The following is a 21,746-nucleotide window of genomic DNA, read 5'->3' on the forward strand; positions in this document are numbered from 1 at the left end:
TTAACATCAGATAGGCAATTAATAACAAAACATAAAGCATTTAGGCATTGACAATATTATTCAAAATTCATAAGCATAAAGTCTTAACAATTCTACTATATGGTTTTAGTTTATACGTAAGAAAGCCCACCTGAATAGCAGACTCACGGTTTAGCTCTAACTCTGGTGCTTGACCTTTAATCCGAGAAAATAAAATAAGATTCTAATTCTCGAAAAATCTCAATAAATGAGGATGCATGAAATGATTATGCATGACTCATATTCTTTTAATTAAATAGAGATGCTAATCCTATTTAAGGAATTAAAGCTCGTCTTATGAGGTCAGATTATTAATCTTTAATAATCTACTCGTCTTAAAATAATCTAATTCACTTACTAAATAAATAATTAGTAAGTCTTAAAAAAATTACTAATTAGAATTAATTAGGATTAATAAAGAGAGCCTAAAATAATAAATCTCATTGAGCTTAACTAAATAAATTGTAGGAGCCCAATTAATAAAAATAATAGGAGCCCATTTATATAAATAATAGAGTCCAAACAATATATATTAGCCCAATGGAAATAAAATAAGCAAAGCCCAAATGAATTAATATCCAGCCCAACAAATAAAATGAACTAGACCCAAATAAAATAAAAACAGGCCCAAAAGAATCGGCCCAAACGAGAAAGGCCCACTCCTCTCTTAAATCTTCACTCTCGGTTCTCTCTACCGACAATCTCGGTCCCTCTCTCTATTTTCTATCACAAAACCAATCTCTCACGTCTCTTTCTATCTATCTAAATTAAACACCACTCAACATCATCTCTCTCTCAATCTTTATTAAAGTTGCCTTTCTCTTTTTATTATCAAAACCAAACACACGTTGCAGACACATTCCATCAACTTTCTTTCTTCTCTCTCTTTTTTTTTAGCATAACCCACCATCTCTCTCATTCTCAAAAAAAACGCTGCTCAACTCTCTCTCTCAAAATCACGCTGCTATCTCTCCAAAATTCCTCACACAGAGCCGCTCAACATCTCCCTCGCCTCTCTTCTCTCCCGTTGCCGCCGACTGTTGCTGTTCGCCGGAGTCGCGGGCTGCTGCTTCTCCTGTTGTCGCCAACTGTTGCTGTTCGCCGGAGTCGCTGAAGTCGCCGTTGGAGTTGCTGCTGCTTCGCCGAAGTCGCTGCTGCTTCGCCGAGTCGCTGCTGCTTCGCCGAGTCGCGGTTGCTGCCTGGAACTGCTGCCGCTCGCCGCCTGCGGCTGGAACCGCTGCTGCTGCTCGCCCGCCAACTGCTGCTCGCCGCCTGACGGAGGCAACTGCTGCCTGAGCACCGAGCCGCTGCTGTAGGGAGGCCGGCGAACAGCCGGGTGTTCGCCGTTTCCAGTTCTTCTCCGAGTTCCGAAGCCGGTGAGAGCTCCATCATCGCGTCGTCTCGTTCGTCTCTCGGTTCAGGCGAAGTCGTGGAGCAACAAGGCGAGCTTCTCGCCTGAACCCACCGCCAAGCACCGAGTCGCTGCTGCTCGTCGTCTCTTGATCAGCCTGAACAGGCCGCGTCCCTTCCTCCTAAAGCTAAGTTATATCCTTGACTCGTCTTCTTCCTACCATGTCTGAGTATCGATAAGCTTAAGCTTCTATGAGTAAGAAAGAATAAGGGTTTAACACTCTGTCAGTGAGCATGCTATCGCTATCCTTGTTCGTTCATTCATGTGCTATGTGTGAGGTACTCATGGTTTGTGTTCTAGAGTGCAGTGGCAGTATACACATAAGTCTTTCTATTGCTATACATAACATGGACTGTTTGATGTAGTGGTAAAACATGATTATGCTCGTTGGTATGAATGCAAACTCGATTGGATAACTGAGGTAGTATAAATACCTTGAATGATGCTTGCTTTGGTGTTTGTTGGCTGTTGTGGTTGGATTAAATGAAGCAGCAGATCGAACTGAAATAATAAAGTTGTTCTTGCATTAATGCAGGTGGAATAAGGGAAGAAGGTGGAGCATTGAAGACAAGCTTACCTTGAGAATACTTGGTAGGATGAATTAAAGGCTCACTTCTCCTTGTGCAGTCCTCAAATGAAGAATGAAGAGAATGCAACAATGTTGGCTGTTTTGAATGACGAGGTGGTTTGGCTGGGAGCTTGTATACTTAGGTGTACTTGGGCATGGCAGCCTGCTGCATAGGCGTGGGAAAAGAAAAGGTGCAGCAAGCTCAAGAGGGGATAGGGGAGTGTGCAGCACATGTCTCCACCCCCTTTCTCTTTTTCCCATTTTCTTGAACTTAGGGGGGGTGGCAGAGTACTGTAGCAACACTGTTGAGTACTGTAGCAATAACTATTGAGTACTGTAGCGGCACTGTAGCAACGACTGTTTGAGTACTGTAGCGGTACTGATTGTTTTGTGTCTACAATAAATCTTTCATTGGTTCTGTATTAGAAACTTTTGGTATCGAGTTTTTCTAATATCGAGCACTTGTATTCAGATACAGATTAATCGAATAATTCTTGTATCCGATATCTATATTGTCTTGTAAAAATCTAACTTAAAACAGTGGATTGCTAAATTAAATCCATAGATTTAATTCGTTCGTCATTCTAATACCTAAATTAAATCCGTAGATTTAATTGGCTTCAAAGTCTGAAATAATTCACGACTTAAGTAACAATATGAAATAAACTCCATCTTGATTAATAAATAACACAACTTTGCTAAGTTGGTTATAACTTTGAATAATAATTATTCATCGGTTCAAAGATTAACGTCGCGATTTTAAACACGCGAAGATAAATAAATGCATACTGCTAGTGTAGCGAATCTGTTTCCAAATTACGTAATTCAGAATCATAGTTGGAATTCATAAAGCGTTTCATTTACTAAAATAGATTAATAAACACGCAATATTGGACTAAAATAAATATAAAAGAGCGGGTTGTTACATACTACCCCTCTTAACAAAAATTTCGTCCCGAAATTTGCATACCTATGTGAAAAGTTCTGGGTATTTTTCTTTCATCTGGTCCTCAAGTTCCCACGTCGCTTCTTCAGGTCCATGGTGTCTCCACAGTATTTTGACTGACGCGATTGATTTATTCCTCAACTCTTGCACCTTTCGGTCCAAAATAGCTTCAGGTTTTTCCTCGTACGTCAAGTCTGGGTTAAGAATCATTTCCTCTTGGTGAATCACGTGTTTGGGGTCAAACACATACCGTCTCAGCTGTGACACGTGGAATACATTGTGGACGTTTCCAAAGCTAGGTGGCAGCGCCAACCTATACGCTACGGGACCTATTCTTTCAAGGATCTCATAAGGTCCTACAAAACGGGGTCTCAACTTACCCTTAACACCGAATCTAACGATTCCTTTCGAGGGTGACACTTTCAGGAAAACCTTGTCTCCAATTTGAAATTGTAGTTCGGTTCGTCGGGTATCGGCATAAGACTTCTGTCTATCCTGGGCCTCTTTAATTCTTGCTCTAATCTGGCGGATGGTCTCAATCATCTCGCTTACTGCATCTGGCCCAAGGATTTTTCTTTCACCCACCTCATCCCAGTAAAGTGGTGATCTACACTTCCTTCCATACAGCGCCTCATAGGGTGCCATATCAATGGTCGCCTGGTAACTGTTGTTGTAGGCGAATTCGATCAACGGTAGCACTGATTCCCAACTTCCTCCTCGGTCTAGCACCACTGTCCTCAACATATCTTCAAGGGTCTGAATTGTCCTTTCTGATTGTCCATCTGTTTGAGGATGAAAGGCGGTGCTAAAGTTTAATCTTGTTCCCAACTCTTTCTGCAAACTGATCCAAAATCTAGAAGTAAATTTTGAATCTCTGTCTGAAGTAATGGATATTGGTATTCCATGTAGCCGTACAATCTCACGGATGTACAGTTGGGCTAGTTTCTCCGATCCATAGGTAATTGGAATCGGTATAAAATGAGCGCTCTTCGTGAGACGGTCTACTATTACCCAAATAGCTGTGTTGCCCCTATTTGTCTTGGGTAGACCCGTCACAAAATCCATTGCTATGTGCTCCCACTTCCATTCTGGGATTTCCAATGGCTGCAATTTCCCATATGGTCTTTGATGTAAAGCTTTCACTTGCTGGCATGCAAGGCAACGCTCTACAAACGAGGCTATATCTCGTTTCATCCCGTCCCACCAAAACTTCTGTTTTAGATCTTGGTACATTTTGGTACTCCCGGGATGAGCGGTATAGGGTGTGTCATGAGCTTCACTCATGATCTCATTTCTGAGTTCCTCGTTATGGGGAACACACAATCTTCCTTCAAAAAGAACGGCGTTATCCGTTGCCTCTTGGTAGCCTCCTGGCGTGCCTGTTCGGATCTTGAGACGAACTTTTTCCAAGCTTTTATCCGCTCTCTGGGCACTGACGATCCTTTCTCTGAGGTCTGGGACGGCTACCAGAGTTGCAATAATTGCTCTTGTCGTTGCCGGTGGCTGAACCACTTCTATCTTCAATTTGTCAAAATCCTTTACAAGCGCGTCCTCTTGAGTGAGAAGAAGTCCTAACTCGGATTGAGTTTTACGACTTAAAGCATCAGCTACTACATTAGCTTTTCCCGGGTGGTAGTTGATACCGCAATCGTAATCCTTCACGAGCTCGAGCCATCTCCTCTGTCTCATGTTCAAGTCTTTCTGCTCGAAAAAGTACTTAAGGCTTTTGTGATCAGTGAAGATTTCACATCTAACTCCGTATAGATGGTGTCTCCAAATTTTCAAAGCATGCACAATTGCTGCTAGTTCCAGATCATGAGTGGGGTAGTTCAATTCGTGTGGCCTTAGTTGCCGTGAGGCATAGGCGATGACCTTTCCTTCTTGCATCAACACACAACCTAGCCCATTTTTGGACGCGTCCGTGAAGATCACGTACTCCTTATCAGCTGCTGGAACTGCTAGCACTGGTGCAGTTGTCAATTTCTTCTTCAGCTCTTGGAAGCTGGCTTCACACTCTTCGTTCCACTTATACTTGATTCCTTTGCGAAGTAATTGCGTCATTGGTCTCGCTATTTTAGAGAATCCTTCGATGAATCTCCGGTAGTATCCCGCCAAACCTAAGAAACTCCGGATTTCATTAGGTGTGGTTGGTGATTTCCACTCGCGCACTGCTTGCACCTTGGCGGGGTCCACCTTAATTCCATCTGCTGATACGATGTGTCCTAGAAACATTACTTCTTTCAGCCAAAATTCGCACTTGCTGAATTTGGCGAACAACTTCTCCGTCTTTAACGTCTCCAGGATGATTCTCAAATGATTTTCATGCTCTTGGTCATTCTTAGAATAGATGAGGATATCATCTATAAACACTAAGACAAATTTGTCTAAGTATGGATGGAAAACTCGATTCATGAGGTCCATGAATACTGCCGGTGCATTGGTTAGACCAAATGGCATGACAACGAATTCATAGTGACCATATCTTGTGCGGAAAGCGGTCTTGGGTATATCCTCTGGTCTGATCTTCAGCTGGTGATACCCAGACCTTAAATCTATTTTTGAGAATACACTGGCTCCCTTGAGTTGATCGAACAAATCATCTATCCTTGGAAGAGGGTATTTGTTTTTAAGCGTCAGTTTGTTCAATTCTCGATAATCAATGCACATCCTCATGGTTCCATCTTTCTTCTTGACAAAGAGCACAGGCGCTCCCCAAGGTGAGACACTGGGCCTGATGAAACCCAAGTCCAAGAGTTCCTGTAGTTGCACCTTCAATTCTTGTAGTTCCTTTGGGGCCATCCTGTATGGTGCCTTTGATACTGGGGCAGATCCAGGTTCTAGATCAATGGTGAAATCTAGTTGCCTGTCTGGAGGTAGTCCCGGCAATATTTCAGGAAAAACTTCTGGAAAGTTTCGTACTATTGCCACATCTTCCACCTTCTTGTCTTCACTAGCTTCCCCGTTTAGGTAGACGAGATAAGCTGTGCTTCCTTCCTTCATCATCTCCTTTCTGGCTTGTAATGCGGATATCACTGGTACTCTTTTCTTCATACCTATGCCGTGAAATTCCGTCGGTTCCTTTCCAGGTGGTCGAAGAGAAATTTTTCGTTCACTACAAAGGATGGTGGCGTGATTTTCAGCTAGCCAGTCCATTCCTAAGATTATATCTACGTCCCACATGAGCAGAATATTAAGATTGTTCGCTACCATCTTAAGTTCTCCTATTTCAAATTCTACGTTCGAGCAAACATGTGTGGTGGTAGATCTTCCTCCTGAGGGTGTAGTGATTCTTAAGGCACACTTAGCTCGTTCTGATTCGATTTCTAAGGTATCTACGCAAGGGGCAGATATAAAAGAATGCGAGGCACCAGTATCGAACAGAATCATAATGGAAAAACCTTTAAGCTTGCCCATACCTGCCAGGTTTCCCTGGTTTTTCTCGGGCTGGTTTTGGGTGAGAGCAAAGGCTCTCGCCTGCTGCGGCAATGGTTGCGGCCGCCTCTGTTGCTGTTGGCGCTGTGGGTGCTGGTGTTGGTATTGCTGCTGGTATGGCTGTTGTTGGCGGGGCTGGTGTTGCCCTTGAACTGCTCGCAGGGGCTGGGCATAAGTGGCCCTGATTGCCGCGCCCTGCTGTTTGTTGGGGCACTGTGAGGAGTAGTGGCCCTTCTGGCCACACGTGTAGCAACTGTCAGTTCCAGCCCTACAGACACCACGATGTGGTTTGTGGCATTTTGGACAAAGGGGAACTTCATTTTGTCTTTGGCTGCCTCCAGCCGGGGCAGGACCCTGTTGCTTCCCTTGTCCTTGTTGCTGATATTGTCCCGACGGCGCATTTCCTTGCCATGGCCTCTTGTTAGTCTGGTTTTCATTCCTTCCCTGGTCGTTCCAGTTACGCTTCCCTTTAAAGTTCTGAGGGCGTGCAGGTGGGTTGGCTGGCGCTGAGGTCGGTGGCGGAGCCAACCTTTCTACTGGCATCGCAGCTTCGATGTCCAGTGCCCTGTTCAAAGACTCAGTGTATGAGAGTCCACCATGACTAGCTAGAGTCATCCGAATCTCGTGCCTCAGACCGGCACAAAATTTCTCCGCCATTTTCTCATCAGTATCCACCTGCTGTGGAGCATAACGCGACAGATCGCAGAACTCTCTGTCATACTCCGTCACCGTCTTCTTCCCTTGTTTTAGGCTATAGAACTCAGCCTCCTTCTTCTTTCTGTAGCTCTTGGGAATATACTTATCGTATAATCCCGTCTTAAAGTCTTCCCAAGTGTATGCTGCCCATTGTTCGGGAGTCAGAGTCTTTCGGCGGGCTTCCCACCAAAAGTCAGCCGATCCGGCTAGTTGGAAAGACATACACGAGAGTCGCTCCTCTTCTGTGCAGTGTAGGAAAGTGAAGATACGCTCCAAGGCGCGTATCCAAGCTTCGGCCTCGGCTGGGTCGCCTGTCCCAGTGAACGTGGGCGGATTCTGTCGAAGAAAAAGTTCTTCAGTCCTTCTAGCAGGGGGTGGAGGGGGTGGGGTAGGTTCCCTGTCGTTTCGCCGCCCTTCAGGTATTTCATCGCGATTTCCATCATTGTTAACGTTTCTTCTAGGGGGGCGACCTCGTTTAGGCGGCATTCTGCAAATTACAAACACCCTTTTTATTACATTCTATACAGGAATCTCTAAGGCAATTAATAAGGAACTGTTTGTCAAATTTAACTTATCATAACTCCAAAACTAAGATATTAACAGGAACCGTTGCATACACAAGTCACATTATTCAAAGTTACTACATTCTTAACTGACTTGTGAAGAATAAAACCCGTAGAGAAACATAAAACATACACGAGATCGTCGTAGAAAGCCCATGCTAGGGTCATATATATATATAGATATCCTGGAAAATTGCCTCATCGAGGGCTTTTACATCGTCAACCAAAATGTAAGTAAAGTCGATCCGAGTACTCCCTATGGTGTACCGGCTTACTAGCTATGCAACCTCAAAATGGTACTTAATCATGGAACGTCAACGTTTTCGTACTAATGCTAGCTAGAGACAACACAAATAAAATCATAGTCATAGATTACAAAAAAAAAAATATCGGAACGAATCATCGTTTCTGGAAAAATCAACAAGCTTAAAAATTATCAAATCCGCGAACCCTGAGTCGCGGTACGGCTGCTCCTCGGTGACGCTAAGGGGTCCTCCTCCGGATCCTCCTCGGGGTCCTCCTCGGGATCCTCCTCGGGGTCCTCCTCAGGATCCTCCTCGGGGTCCTCCTCCTCATCCTCGCCCGGCTCCCAGTTGGGCAACGGAGTCTCTCCCTGGCCCTCGCCTGTCTCCCGCATGACCTGGGCTGAGCGGAAGATGTCGTCCACAATCTCACGGATCGGATCGTCTCTGGTGCTGATCCTGACCGTGGTGCGAGGCTTGATCGGAGCTGGAGGTGGCACGGGCTCGGGACGAGAAATCCTCATCGTACCCTGCGGTGCTGTATCATCATCCTCCTGCATAGGGTATTTGCCCCTATCCAGGAACTCCCTCATGTTGGCCATGACCCTGTCGACCTCTGTCATGGCAGCCTCAAACCTTGCGTCTATCGTAGGTATCGGTGGTGGTGGAGGAGTAGTTGCCCGGAGAGCTGAGTCGGGAGGCGATGGGAAATCCCTGCGAGCCCGTGGACGAGAAGGGCCTGCCTCGTCATCATGCCTACCACGGCGCCCTAGAACTGAGGCTCGTGGTGGAGAATCTCGGGGCAAGGCCATCGAGGGCTCGGGAGCAGTAGTGGGTGCTTCCGCTGGCAAGGGCGTCCCTACCTGTACGTAGTCTCCCGGCAGGATGTAGGGCCCTAGAGGGGCGCGGCCCCACAAGGTGAAACAGGCCTGAAGCTCCGCAATGAAGCTAGGGAAGTCTCCCACGAGGTCGTGGTAATCCTCCCGGCGAAAGATGTAATGAGCAGAGATCATCCTAGCCCATCCCTGCCATTCGGAAGGTAACAGTAAGATCAACCTTTGGATACCGTCATACCCTGATACTCCATGTGCACTCGCTTCCACCCAGTGTCTGTGAAAACCTGCGAGAAATTGTCCGAGGTTATCCCCGTGACATGGAGCATAGGTGCGGTAGGACCGCTCAATCTCCTCTGGACTAGCCCATCGGGGCAGTGGTCGTCGTCGGGTGAATACAGTTCTCGCCATCTAACAAAGGAAGTTCTATCGTCAAAAGTAACACACGACAAGTAACTTAAAGCGATAAGGCTCTAAAATCGGAAAACAAGTTCGGTTCGATAAACAAAACGTACAAAATCACAACATCATCTAAATCTAGTATTTATGCACAAGCCATACAGGTTCTTAATACTTAATCACCGATTAAGAATCCGACTATCATATAGCTCTAGTGTTATTGTTTACCGATCTTAGGGTTTGTTATGCGATGATGATACACTCTTAGATCTAGCAACGAGCACTAAAAGTTTCAACAAATAAGTTCAAAAGGCCAAGCCAAATCGAGATCTCATCAAAGAAAAATACTCGAATATTTAAGCTATGCCCATGCTATCAACGTACTATTAACGTTCGTTACGCTGCTCAATCTTCATGCTCGTGGTTTCATCATGCGACTCTTCGTGTGATTCCTCTTTCTCTATTTCAATCGTCATTATTGATGTCATCGTAACATGAAGGAAAGTTAAGGCATCTCCCTAAGTTCTCTTCTATGTTCCGTTATGTGAGTGAGCATATATAACTTAACAGTTCTAAGTTCTTGTGATTCATACAATAATCATACTTATTCATGCTTCATACATTTCAAGAAATTAACTTAATTAAAACTTGAAAGTACTTACCATAACCTCCGCTGAGCGTGACGAGATGTAGTGCCAAGCTTTTGTCAACTAGTTCAAAGTATATTGACTTACTTACTCTAGACTCAACTTAGAAGGAATGACTAGTACTCAGAGCAAAAGAAACGCTCTGATACCATTCTGTCACGACCGCACTTGCTAAGGATAGCAAATTCGGGGAAACCGCGACTAAGGGAGGGAATTTAGGAGCGGGATTTAGAAAGGGGTATATTCAGTCTCTTAATGACTCGACTTGTATAAGGAAATCAATCGAAATATCTAGATATCAAGAAGGCCACAAGGGGACCGTACATAATAATATCCAGAAAAAGGGTGCTCAATGAGTTTGAGAACATTGTTAAATAATACATATTGTTTGACAAATAACATAATATCATAACGAAATCAGTGTTCGCAGCGGAATAACATTTTGAGTATATGTATGAAGACATATACTCTACTCTGAGGTACTCATCCTAGATCGACAAAAGCTCCGCTTGCACACTACATCCTCGATCACAGCTCAACCTGCACATTTATAAATACATACAGGGCTAAGTACGAAAGTACTTAGTGGACACTTGCCGAAATTTACATATATGCATAATATTTTATTGTCAAGCCTTTCAATAGCAGTAAGATACGAGGGTTTTCCTTTAAAGACTCGTATTTACCAAACATAATATCATTTATTTCATCAATAACCCGCGCAGGCATTTTAATATCATTAATCACCATATCAGTAACTCGTGCCGAGAGGGAGGCCTCCCTCTACGGACACTATGATCGGCCAACCCGCTAGATGACTCACGATCACAAGGTGTACACTAATTCCGAAGGGATTTGCGGTCCCATCCAGAATCCGAATTCGATTAACATCAGATAGGCAATTAATAACAAAACATAAAGCATTTAGGCATTGACAATATTATTCAAAATTCATAAGCATAAAGTCTTAACAATTCTACTATATGGTTTTAGTTTATACGTAAGAAAGCCCACCTGAATAGCAGACTCACGGTTTAGCTCTAACTCTGGTGCTTGACCTTTAATCCGAGAAAATAAAATAAGATTCTAATTCTCGAAAAATCTCAATAAATGAGGATGCATGAAATGATTATGCATGACTCATATTCTTTTAATTAAATAGAGATGCTAATCCTATTTAAGGAATTAAAGCTCGTCTTATGAGGTCAGATTATTAATCTTTAATAATCTACTCGTCTTAAAATAATCTAATTCACTTACTAAATAAATAATTAGTAAGTCTTAAAAAAATTACTAATTAGAATTAATTAGGATTAATAAAGAGAGCCTAAAATAATAAATCTCATTGAGCTTAACTAAATAAATTGTAGGAGCCCAATTAATAAAAATAATAGGAGCCCATTTATATAAATAATAGAGTCCAAACAATATATATTAGCCCAATGGAAATAAAATAAGCAAAGCCCAAATGAATTAATATCCAGCCCAACAAATAAAATGAACTAGACCCAAATAAAATAAAAACAGGCCCAAAAGAATCGGCCCAAACGAGAAAGGCCCACTCCTCTCTTAAATCTTCACTCTCGGTTCTCTCTACCGACAATCTCGGTCCCTCTCTCTATTTTCTATCACAAAACCAATCTCTCACGTCTCTTTCTATCTATCTAAATTAAACACCACTCAACATCATCTCTCTCTCAATCTTTATTAAAGTTGCCTTTCTCTTTTTATTATCAAAACCAAACACACGTTGCAGACACATTCCATCAACTTTCTTTCTTCTCTCTCTTTTTTTTTAGCATAACCCACCATCTCTCTCATTCTCAAAAAAAACGCTGCTCAACTCTCTCTCTCAAAATCACGCTGCTATCTCTCCAAAATTCCTCACACAGAGCCGCTCAACATCTCCCTCGCCTCTCTTCTCTCCCGTTGCCGCCGACTGTTGCTGTTCGCCGGAGTCGCGGGCTGCTGCTTCTCCTGTTGTCGCCAACTGTTGCTGTTCGCCGGAGTCGCTGAAGTCGCCGTTGGAGTTGCTGCTGCTTCGCCGAAGTCGCTGCTGCTTCGCCGAGTCGCTGCTGCTTCGCCGAGTCGCGGTTGCTGCCTGGAACTGCTGCCGCTCGCCGCCTGCGGCTGGAACCGCTGCTGCTGCTCGCCCGCCAACTGCTGCTCGCCGCCTGACGGAGGCAACTGCTGCCTGAGCACCGAGCCGCTGCTGTAGGGAGGCCGGCGAACAGCCGGGTGTTCGCCGTTTCCAGTTCTTCTCCGAGTTCCGAAGCCGGTGAGAGCTCCATCATCGCGTCGTCTCGTTCGTCTCTCGGTTCAGGCGAAGTCGTGGAGCAACAAGGCGAGCTTCTCGCCTGAACCCACCGCCAAGCACCGAGTCGCTGCTGCTCGTCGTCTCTTGATCAGCCTGAACAGGCCGCGTCCCTTCCTCCTAAAGCTAAGTTATATCCTTGACTCGTCTTCTTCCTACCATGTCTGAGTATCGATAAGCTTAAGCTTCTATGAGTAAGAAAGAATCAGGGTTTAACACTCTGTCAGTGAGCATGCTATCGCTATCCTTGTTCGTTCATTCATGTGCTATGTGTGAGGTACTCATGGTTTGTGTTCTAGAGTGCAGTGGCAGTATACACATAAGTCTTTCTATTGCTATACATAACATGGACTGTTTGATGTAGTGGTAAAACATGATTATGCTCGTTGGTATGAATGCAAACTCGATTGGATAACTGAGGTAGTATAAATACCTTGAATGATGCTTGCTTTGGTGTTTGTTGGCTGTTGTGGTTGGATTAAATGAAGCAGCAGATCGAACTGAAATAATAAAGTTGTTCTTGCATTAATGCAGGTGGAATAAGGGAAGAAGGTGGAGCATTGAAGACAAGCTTACCTTGAGAATACTTGGTAGGATGAATTAAAGGCTCACTTCTCCTTGTGCAGTCCTCAAATGAAGAATGAAGAGAATGCAACAATGTTGGCTGTTTTGAATGACGAGGTGGTTTGGCTGGGAGCTTGTATACTTAGGTGTACTTGGGCATGGCAGCCTGCTGCATAGGCGTGGGAAAAGAAAAGGTGCAGCAAGCTCAAGAGGGGATAGGGGAGTGTGCAGCACATGTCTCCACCCCCTTTCTCTTTTTCCCATTTTCTTGAACTTAGGGGGGGTGGCAGAGTACTGTAGCAACACTGTTGAGTACTGTAGCAATAACTATTGAGTACTGTAGCGGCACTGTAGCAACGACTGTTTGAGTACTGTAGCGGTACTGATTGTTTTGTGTCTACAATAAATCTTTCATTGGTTCTGTATTAGAAACTTTTGGTATCGAGTTTTTCTAATATCGAGCACTTGTATTCAGATACAGATTAATCGAATAATTCTTGTATCCGATATCTATATTGTCTTGTAAAAATCTAACTTAAAACAGTGGATTGCTAAATTAAATCCATAGATTTAATTCGTTCGTCATTCTAATACCTAAATTAAATCCGTAGATTTAATTGGCTTCAAAGTCTGAAATAATTCACGACTTAAGTAACAATATGAAATAAACTCCATCTTGATTAATAAATAACACAACTTTGCTAAGTTGGTTATAACTTTGAATAATAATTATTCATCGGTTCAAAGATTAACGTCGCGATTTTAAACACGCGAAGATAAATAAATGCATACTGCTAGTGTAGCGAATCTGTTTCCAAATTACGTAATTCAGAATCATAGTTGGAATTCATAAAGCGTTTCATTTACTAAAATAGATTAATAAACACGCAATATTGGACTAAAATAAATATAAAAGAGCGGGTTGTTACAGTGATACCACCTCTGTTTGAAGGGGAGGACTGTGAAGAAAATGATATAAATGCGGTTGAAGTCTTCGTGATAGAAAAAGAAGATTGGCGCCAACTGTTGGTGGATTACTTGAAATATGTTAGATTGCCAAGTGATCTGCGTCGAAGAATTGATATTCGTCGCCGTGCCACTCATTTTATTTACTTCAAATGAACAGTTTATAAAGATCATTTCATGGAGTTCTCTTAAGGTGTTTGAGTGACGAAGAAGCCTCTAAAGCAATGGAAGAAGCTCATTCTGGAGTTTGTGGTGCACATCAATCAGGCCCGAAGTTACACTTTAGAATTAAAAGAATGGGTTACTATTGGCCAACTATGGTGAAAGACTGTTTGGACTACGCGCAGAGGTGTCAAGCTTGTCAATTCCATGCAAATCTTATTCATCAACCACCTAAGCCATTGCACCCCACAATCGCCTCTTGGCCTTTTGATGCTTGGGGCATGGATGTTGTAGGGCCTTTGACGAAATCATCAGGGGGGACACTTATATATCTTGGCGGCGACTGACTACTTCTCCAAATGGGCTGAAGCACTACCCCTAAAGGAAGTAAAGAAAGAAACTGTTGCTGATTTCATCAAGACCCACATCATCTACCGCTATGGAGTCCCTCGTTACATCATGACGGATAATGGAACACCTTTTAGCAATACATTGATAAATAAGCTTTGTGAAAAATTTGGGTTCAAGCAACGGAAGTCGTCGATGTACAATGCCGCTGCCAATGGATTAGCCGAAGCTTTCAATAAAACTTTGTGCAATTTGTTGAAGAAAGTGGTTGCAAAGACGAAGCATGATTGACACGAAAGGATTGGAGAAGCACTATGGGCATACAGAACAACTCAAAGGACTCCAACGCAAGCAACTCCATATTCGTTGGTGTATGGCGTGGAAGCCGTCATTCCCCTCGAACAGCAGATCCCATCACTAAGAATTGCTATACAAGAAGGATTGACTGAAGAAAAAAATGCCCATCTGCGCTTGGAAGAGTTAGAAGCATTGGATGAAAAGAGATTGGAAGCTCAGCAAAGATTGGAATGTTATCAAGCTCGCCTTTCAAAAGCTTCCAATAAGAAGATACGACCACGCTCTTTCCAAGTTGGAGATTTGGTACTTGCAGTGAGAAGGCCGATTATCACCACTTATCGTGTTGGAAACAAGTTTGTATCAAGATGGGATGACCCATATGTTGTCAAGTTGGTCTTTGAACTACGTTTTGACTTGATCCCTTTCAAAAAGGGTACGTAGGCAGCTTAGATATTTCTAAGTTCAGTCATGATTTGGAGTTGTCTTTTCAAGTGGATTGTTATCATTCAAGCTAGGTGATACTTTAAGATTCAATGATTACGATTAATTATTTGGATCAATGTGTTTAAAGAACGAAATGATACTTTGAAAATATCATGAAGAAAGTAAATGTGTCATATACTTTATTGCATAAATGTTTACTACGACAAAACAACCAAATGAAAGTGCAAAAAAAAAAGAGTAGCGATAAACCAAACAAAGCTAAGCAAATGGGTCTTGATCTTCCAATGATTTTTGAGCAACCATTAAGAAACGCTCTGAATTCTTCTCTTTCTTCACTATCTCATCATCAATAAGAGGGGAATTCTTGTACTTTTCAATCGCTCCATTGAGTCCTATGATCTCATCTCGAGTAGTTTGAAGCACTTCACTATGATCTCTCAAAGACTTGGTCAACGCATCTTTCCGCTCCTCTAGCTCGGCAAGCTCCTTCTTAATATCTTTGACTTGAGCAATCTCTTCCTTTTCTTTAACCCGAGCATCATGAAGGCGAGCCTTGTTGTTGCGAAATTGTTGCCCCGAACTCGCCCCAAACTCAGGAGATGTCGACCTTGCCTTGTCATATGTAGCAGCTCGGATAAAAAATGTGTCGATACTAGCTTCTAGCTTCAAGATGAGAAAGATCAAAGTCTTGTGACAACCCCTTCATACGAGAAATGCTAACTCGTACCTCCTCCTCGATAGATGATAGATGTTGTGTTGGCGTCCTTACTATCTTGTCACGGAGAACACCCCAAATATTTTTGAGACATAATCTGATTTAAGTATAAAAAATACTTGTGCTGTTGAATTCAGAGATAGCTCCAACCTTAGCTCCAACTTTAATCGCGGGTGCAGCCCTTACTTTCTCATTGAGAACGGGAATTGCATTTAAATGATCACCCTCAATAGACTCAATGTTATCCTGCGAACTTTCCTCGACATCAACATCAAAAGCCTCTTCACGTGCCTGGAAGAACAAATATATATATATATATATACATATATGTCAATCCAATGAGGCAACAAAATTTTTTTTGACGTCAACATGTGAATAAGGAAATGATAGATAAATACCTCATCCACAACAAAAGAAGGATTGCGATGATCGCCTTGGACTTGTTCCTCGACCTCAAGAACCTCGTCATGCGTCTAAAAGTGGAATGTGTCAAAAATAAAAAAGGGGGATTGCTAACATATGAAGAAATTGATGGTCAAGAAATACCTTTGTCACAGTAGAGCTCGAATCATGATGATCACCTTGAGAATGCTCATTAATAAATTCCGCGAGCTCGACATGTTTTCTCTTCCAATTACGTTCATCGCTGCTACTATTGACGCCACCCAAGGAAGCCGCATCCACTTTACGTTTTTCTTTGGGAGGGGAAAGTTGCTCGGCATTGTCTCGATCCTTTGAAGCACTATTTATTTTTGGCGGAGCTTGTATCGCGTTTTCTTCAAATGAGCGTTTATACACTTGACTCCACCAATCTTTGTAATCCGCACTTAAAAGCTTTTTCGTAGTCGAAGGTACGCAAGAAAGACGAGCTTTGGACGCAGACTTACGCAGCACAGTTGCATCCTAATATTTAAGACCATATTCCAAAGAAGCTTTTTAGAAATTGTGAGAAAGAACACCCGGCATCACTTGGTAGAACCCAAATTGGCGACTAAAGTGATGTGGACTATAAAGCTCAACAACAAAACCATCTTCTAACCTTCGAGTTAAATAGTTGGAACGGACAGCCATGAAGTAGCAAAAAAATCGGATTCCTTTGCATTCTCATCATCGATGAAAGAGTTGTCTTTATCCCAACTATACATCGTGCAACTCCATGCGACTTGATCGCCTTTATGAATCTATTTACGAGCTTTCACACCATCATAAAATCTCGCACCTCCTTCCTCCAAGTATTGAACCATCTTGGGAGCACAAGAGTCTCATTCAAGTGGAAAATGGGTCTTAAAGTAATAAGCCATCCATGCGTAGACGAAATGGGCGGGAAAAGCTGCTCGAAGTCGAAAAGGTTCCACGGAATCCAAAATCTTATTTAAACCTCGAAAGATACTAGCCAAGACTGGAACGCTGAGAGCCACCTTTTGTTGAGTCGCCATGATGCACACCATTTTGAATGTGGTCGGCCTAATCAATGTGGCGTCTCCTTCGGGAAGAACAAAAGAACACAACCAACAAGCAAGATACGCCGCCAAATAAGTTTCGTCCCAATAATACTCGTCGATCTTAAGCTTAAAAAATAAGCCCTTCTCGATAGAAGACCATGGTTCGTGAGCTCGGAACTCGCCGGTATGATTGTGTGTGACTTTAGATGGCACCGACTTCTTTTCCTTGCGTGGTGGAGGTGGTTGATACCTTGACTTCTTCTTGGACCAAAACTTGATCCACTCCTCAATTGTGACTGAGCATCTTGGAGCCTTCCCATTGACATTCCCAATAGCATGGTAGGCGTGGAGAAGATACTTGCAGCTTATAGGAACAAATCGATCCCCATTCTGAGCGACGCCAAGAAGCTCCTTCGTGCAAGGCACCACCTCGTCATAAAATCTGCCAATGGCTGGAAGGCCGGACAAGAATTGCAAATCCCACAAAGAAATGGATAGCTCGCCGCTTGACGTTAACAATGTGTTGGTTGTTGGACACCAAACCTCGCAAAACGCCTTCATCACTTCGGTGTTGCGATCATAGGTGAAAGAGAAGCATATACGGGGTCGTAAATCCCGGCAGTTCGAAGCTCGCTTGCAAATCGGCTAAGGACGTCTTCACTCCACTCCCAATATCCTTTGATATAGTGAAACTCTCCAAAAAATTGCATGTCATCCCTCCACTTAGCGTTCTCTTCGGCAATCCGTCGATCCAAAGTCAATAAGGGAGTCACCTCGTAAGTTAGTTGATGATGAGCCACCTCCAAAGTCCAAGCCATAGTCGTTTTGGTAAGCCTAGCCTCTCGAGTCCTTTGCTAGTTGATTGCTCCTTGTTGTCCAAAACCATCAAATAATCTTGATTGGAGACACAAATATCCGTGAAGTAAACCATGATGAAGCGTTCCAAGAAAGATGTAAAGCAAAGCTCCTTGATTGATGAGTGCAAAGTTCCAAAAACTCCAAGCAAAGCTCCTTGATTGATGGGTGCAAAGTCTCCAAAAACTCCAAGCAAAGCTCGTTGATTGATGGGTGCAAAGTCTCCAAAAGCGCCAAGCAAAACCCCTTGATTGATGCGTGCAAAGTCTCCAAAAACTCCAAGCAAAGCTCCTTGATTGATGGGTGCAAAGTCTCCAAAAGCGCCAAGCAAAACTCCTTGATTGATGAGTGCAAAGTCTCCAAAAGCTCCAAGCAAAGCTCCTTGATTAATGGGTGCAAAGTCTCCAAAAGCGCCAAGCAAAGCTCCTTAATTGATGGGTGCAAAGTCTCCAAAAACGCCAAGCAAAACTCCTTGATTGATGGATGCAAAGTCTCCAAAAGCGCCAAGCAAAACTCCTTGATTGATGGATGCAAAGTCTTCAAACAATGCAAGCAAAACTCCAAAGATGCCAAGCAAAGCTCCGGGATTGATGGATGCAAAGCTCCAAAGATGCCAAGCAAAAGCTCCTTGATTGAAGGGTGCAAAATCTCCAAAAAAAATGCCCAGCAAAGCTCCAAGATCGACGTGTGCAAAGTCCCCAATTCCTACCAAAAAAAAAAAAAATCAAGGTAAAAGAAAGGAATTTATTCTCTCTAACATTCTGCCAAATATGTAGTGTGCATAACATCAAAGTTAAATTCTTGCAACTATGAAGGATAGCTTACCTCAAATGCCAAGAAGAAAAATTAAAGGAAAACCAAGGTTTTGCAGCAGCAATCTCAAGCTTCCCCTTACGTCTTTGCAAAAAAAAAAAGGAAGAAGAGAATTAGCACGAGACAATCTCAAGAAAGTGAAAAAAATTCGTAGGATTTTCTCACAGATAATTCATCGAACACCTGGCGGGCAGAATACAAAAAATCAATTGCTCAAAGCCATGGAAAGAAGAGCTTACCAAGAATTCGACACTAAACACTACCAGCAGAAGAAAGTCAGAAGAAAAGGTTTCTGGGTGCGATTCTCGTCTGAATTTGAACAACAAAAAGTTGAACTTTAGCACCTTTTATATAGTGCTAGTTTCCTATGTCCAATAGAAGTCTGTTCTCTTATGCAACTGCTTGGAGGTAACTTACGATAGTCTTATCAGAATTGACAGCTGATAATTTCAAAGAGTTTGGAATTTGGAGTCCATTTAGCTTGATGGTTACTGATGATTGCAGCGTTATCTTAACATGAGATACTATTGTTCTGATAAGATTAATGATTATCTATATGAGCAAGAGATTGGAACAGCGAAAGAACCGTGTCATTGGGGAAGTCTGATATTGAAAGACTTCGCAAGTTGTTCCGTACATTTGCTAAAGATCGTATACATTTGCTGTAAGATCAAAATGGTGAATAACAGAATGCGACGAAGAAGAAGATGTACGTGGTTCGGCCACTAACGACCTACGTCCACGGAGGGTGAAGAGAAATTTTATTGACAGATTTGAGAACTCGCCGGAGTTACAGAACTTGATCGGAAATCTTGAGAAACGCAACTCAAGAATATTACACAGCACTCACACCAACTACACTCCTTTTCTTTCTTGTTACAGTGAAAGATCGAATTTAAAACCCTAACTAACTCACTCAATATTGAGCTAGAAACGACACCGCTTCAACAGAAACGTAATACATGAAGTAAATAAGAAACGCGACTTATAATACTTCATCTGCACAACTCATGCTATTCCTCTGACCAGCGAGGAAAAGTTTCCAGAGCAGAGAAATGACTCCAGAGGAATGACGCCAGAGAAATCATCTTCCAGAGGAATCAACCGCCAGAGGATTCGACCACCAGAGGAATCGACCGCCAGAGGATTTGACCACCAGAGGAATCGGCCGCCAGAGGAATAAAAAATGCAGCCAAATTCGAAGCCACCTTTCACAACAATCTCCACCTTGGCAAGAAATTGCTGCCAACAAAATATGTATCTCCTTCCCCTCAAAACCATGCCCCACTACAGGGCATCCCTTCCACTTCAAAGATCAGAGCATGACACCAAGTTGATCAATCTTCTACAGTGGTTAAATTTGGTAGAAGGAAGAACCTTGGTTAACATGTCAGTTGGATTATCTTCTGTTCCAATCTTAAGAACTTTGACCAACCCTTTAGCAACAATGTCTTTGACAAAATGATGTCGGACATCTATATGCTTTGATCTTTCATGGAATACACTATGTTTTGTCAAACATATGGCACTCTGACTGTCACAATAGACATTCACTGATTTCTGCTGAATCCCAAATTCCTTTAGAATTCCTTTAAGCCATATTGACTTCTTTACTGCCTCTGTGAGAGCCATGTACTCAGATTCTGTTGTAGACAAAGATACTACACTTTGCAGACTGGATTTCCAAGATATTGCAGAACCATACAGCAAAAATACATAACCAGTCTGTGATCTCCTGTTGCCAATATTTGCAGCATAGTCAGAATCTACAAATCCTTCTAGAGCTTCCCTATTGAAGTCTTTTATCTTTTCAAACAGAATACCAGTTGATGCAGAACCTTTCAGAAATCTCATAATCCATTTCATGCCTTCCCAATGAGATAAATCTGGATCTGCCATGTATCTGCTAAGAACACTGATAGCATGACCAAGATCAGGTCTTGTACAGACCATAGTATACATGATACTCCCCACTGCACTCGCATATGGAATTTTATCCATTTCAGCTCTTTGATTATGAACTTTAGGCTTCTGCTTTTCAGTTAATCTGAATTGAGGCCCCAGAGGAATGCTGACCACTTTTGCTTCATGCATATTGAATCTTTTCACAACTTTCTGAGCATAAGCTTCCTGCACCAGCCACAGCTTCCCATTCTTCCTATCCCTTTTGATATCCATCCCTAATATTCTCCTGGCATCACCAAGCTGCTTCATCTCAAATATAGATTCAAGATCTCTCTTCAAAATCTGAATTTCCCTTTTGCTCTTACTTGCTACAAGCATGTCATCAACATAAAGCAACAAGTAAGATACTGTATCTTGTCCAGCATTCTTTACATAGACACAGTTGTCATATTGAGATCTAGAATATCCAATTTTCCTCATATGGCTGTCAAACTTCAAGTACCATTGCCTACTGCTTTGTTTCAGGCCATAGAGACTCTTCTTCAACAAGCATACTTTGTCTTTGTTTTCAGGAAGAATGAAACCTTCAGGCTGCTCCATGTAGATGGTTTCTTCAAGGTCTCCATGAAGGAAAGCAGTTTTAACATCTAACTGTTCTAATTCCAGATCAAACTGAGCAACCAAAACCAACAGTATTCTTATTGAGCTGTGCTTGACTACAGGTGAAAAAACTTCATTGTAGTCAATGCCTTCCTTCTGTGTGTATCCTTTTGCCACTAATCTGGCTTTGAATCTTAGTATCTCTTGTTTCAGCATTTCAATCTTTCTTTTGAATATCCACTTGCATCCAATTGTTTTCTGATCAAGTGGTCTGTTCACAAGAATCCATGTAAAATTTTTCATCAAAGAATCTATCTCCTCTTTCATGGCCTTCAGCCACCTCTCTTTATCTGGACTCTTAATTGCTTCAGAATAATTGTTTGGTTCTGAATGCAAAGTATCAGATGCAACCATTAGTGCATATGCTGTGAGACTTTCATCTCTGAACCTGATAGGTGGTTGAGTTGTTCTTCTCACCCTGTCTCTGGCCAATTGGTATTGACCAAGATCCTGCTGCTCTTGATTTGTTGGGATATCTGACTCATATCCCTGATCTTCATCATCTG

General features: G+C 42.6%; 2 long non-coding RNA genes across 2 annotated transcripts; both read left to right on the forward strand.

The window, feature by feature from the left end:
* The first annotated feature begins 532 nt into the window (after positions 1-532).
* LOC131012910 (uncharacterized) lies at positions 533-2,501 on the forward strand. The gene is made up of 2 exons (XR_009097516.1): positions 533-1,560; positions 1,965-2,501. It is a non-coding gene; the product is annotated as an uncharacterized LOC131012910 (long non-coding RNA).
* An 8,670-nt stretch (positions 2,502-11,171) lies between these two features.
* Positions 11,172-13,065, forward strand: LOC131012911 (uncharacterized). The gene is made up of 2 exons (XR_009097517.1): positions 11,172-12,199; positions 12,604-13,065. It is a non-coding gene; the product is annotated as an uncharacterized LOC131012911 (long non-coding RNA).
* Positions 13,066-21,746: the final 8,681 nt, after the last annotated feature.

Source organism: Salvia miltiorrhiza, chromosome 2 (genome assembly GCF_028751815.1).
Source record: "Salvia miltiorrhiza cultivar Shanhuang (shh) chromosome 2, IMPLAD_Smil_shh, whole genome shotgun sequence".
Classification (NCBI taxonomy): Eukaryota; Viridiplantae; Streptophyta; class Magnoliopsida; order Lamiales; family Lamiaceae; genus Salvia; species Salvia miltiorrhiza.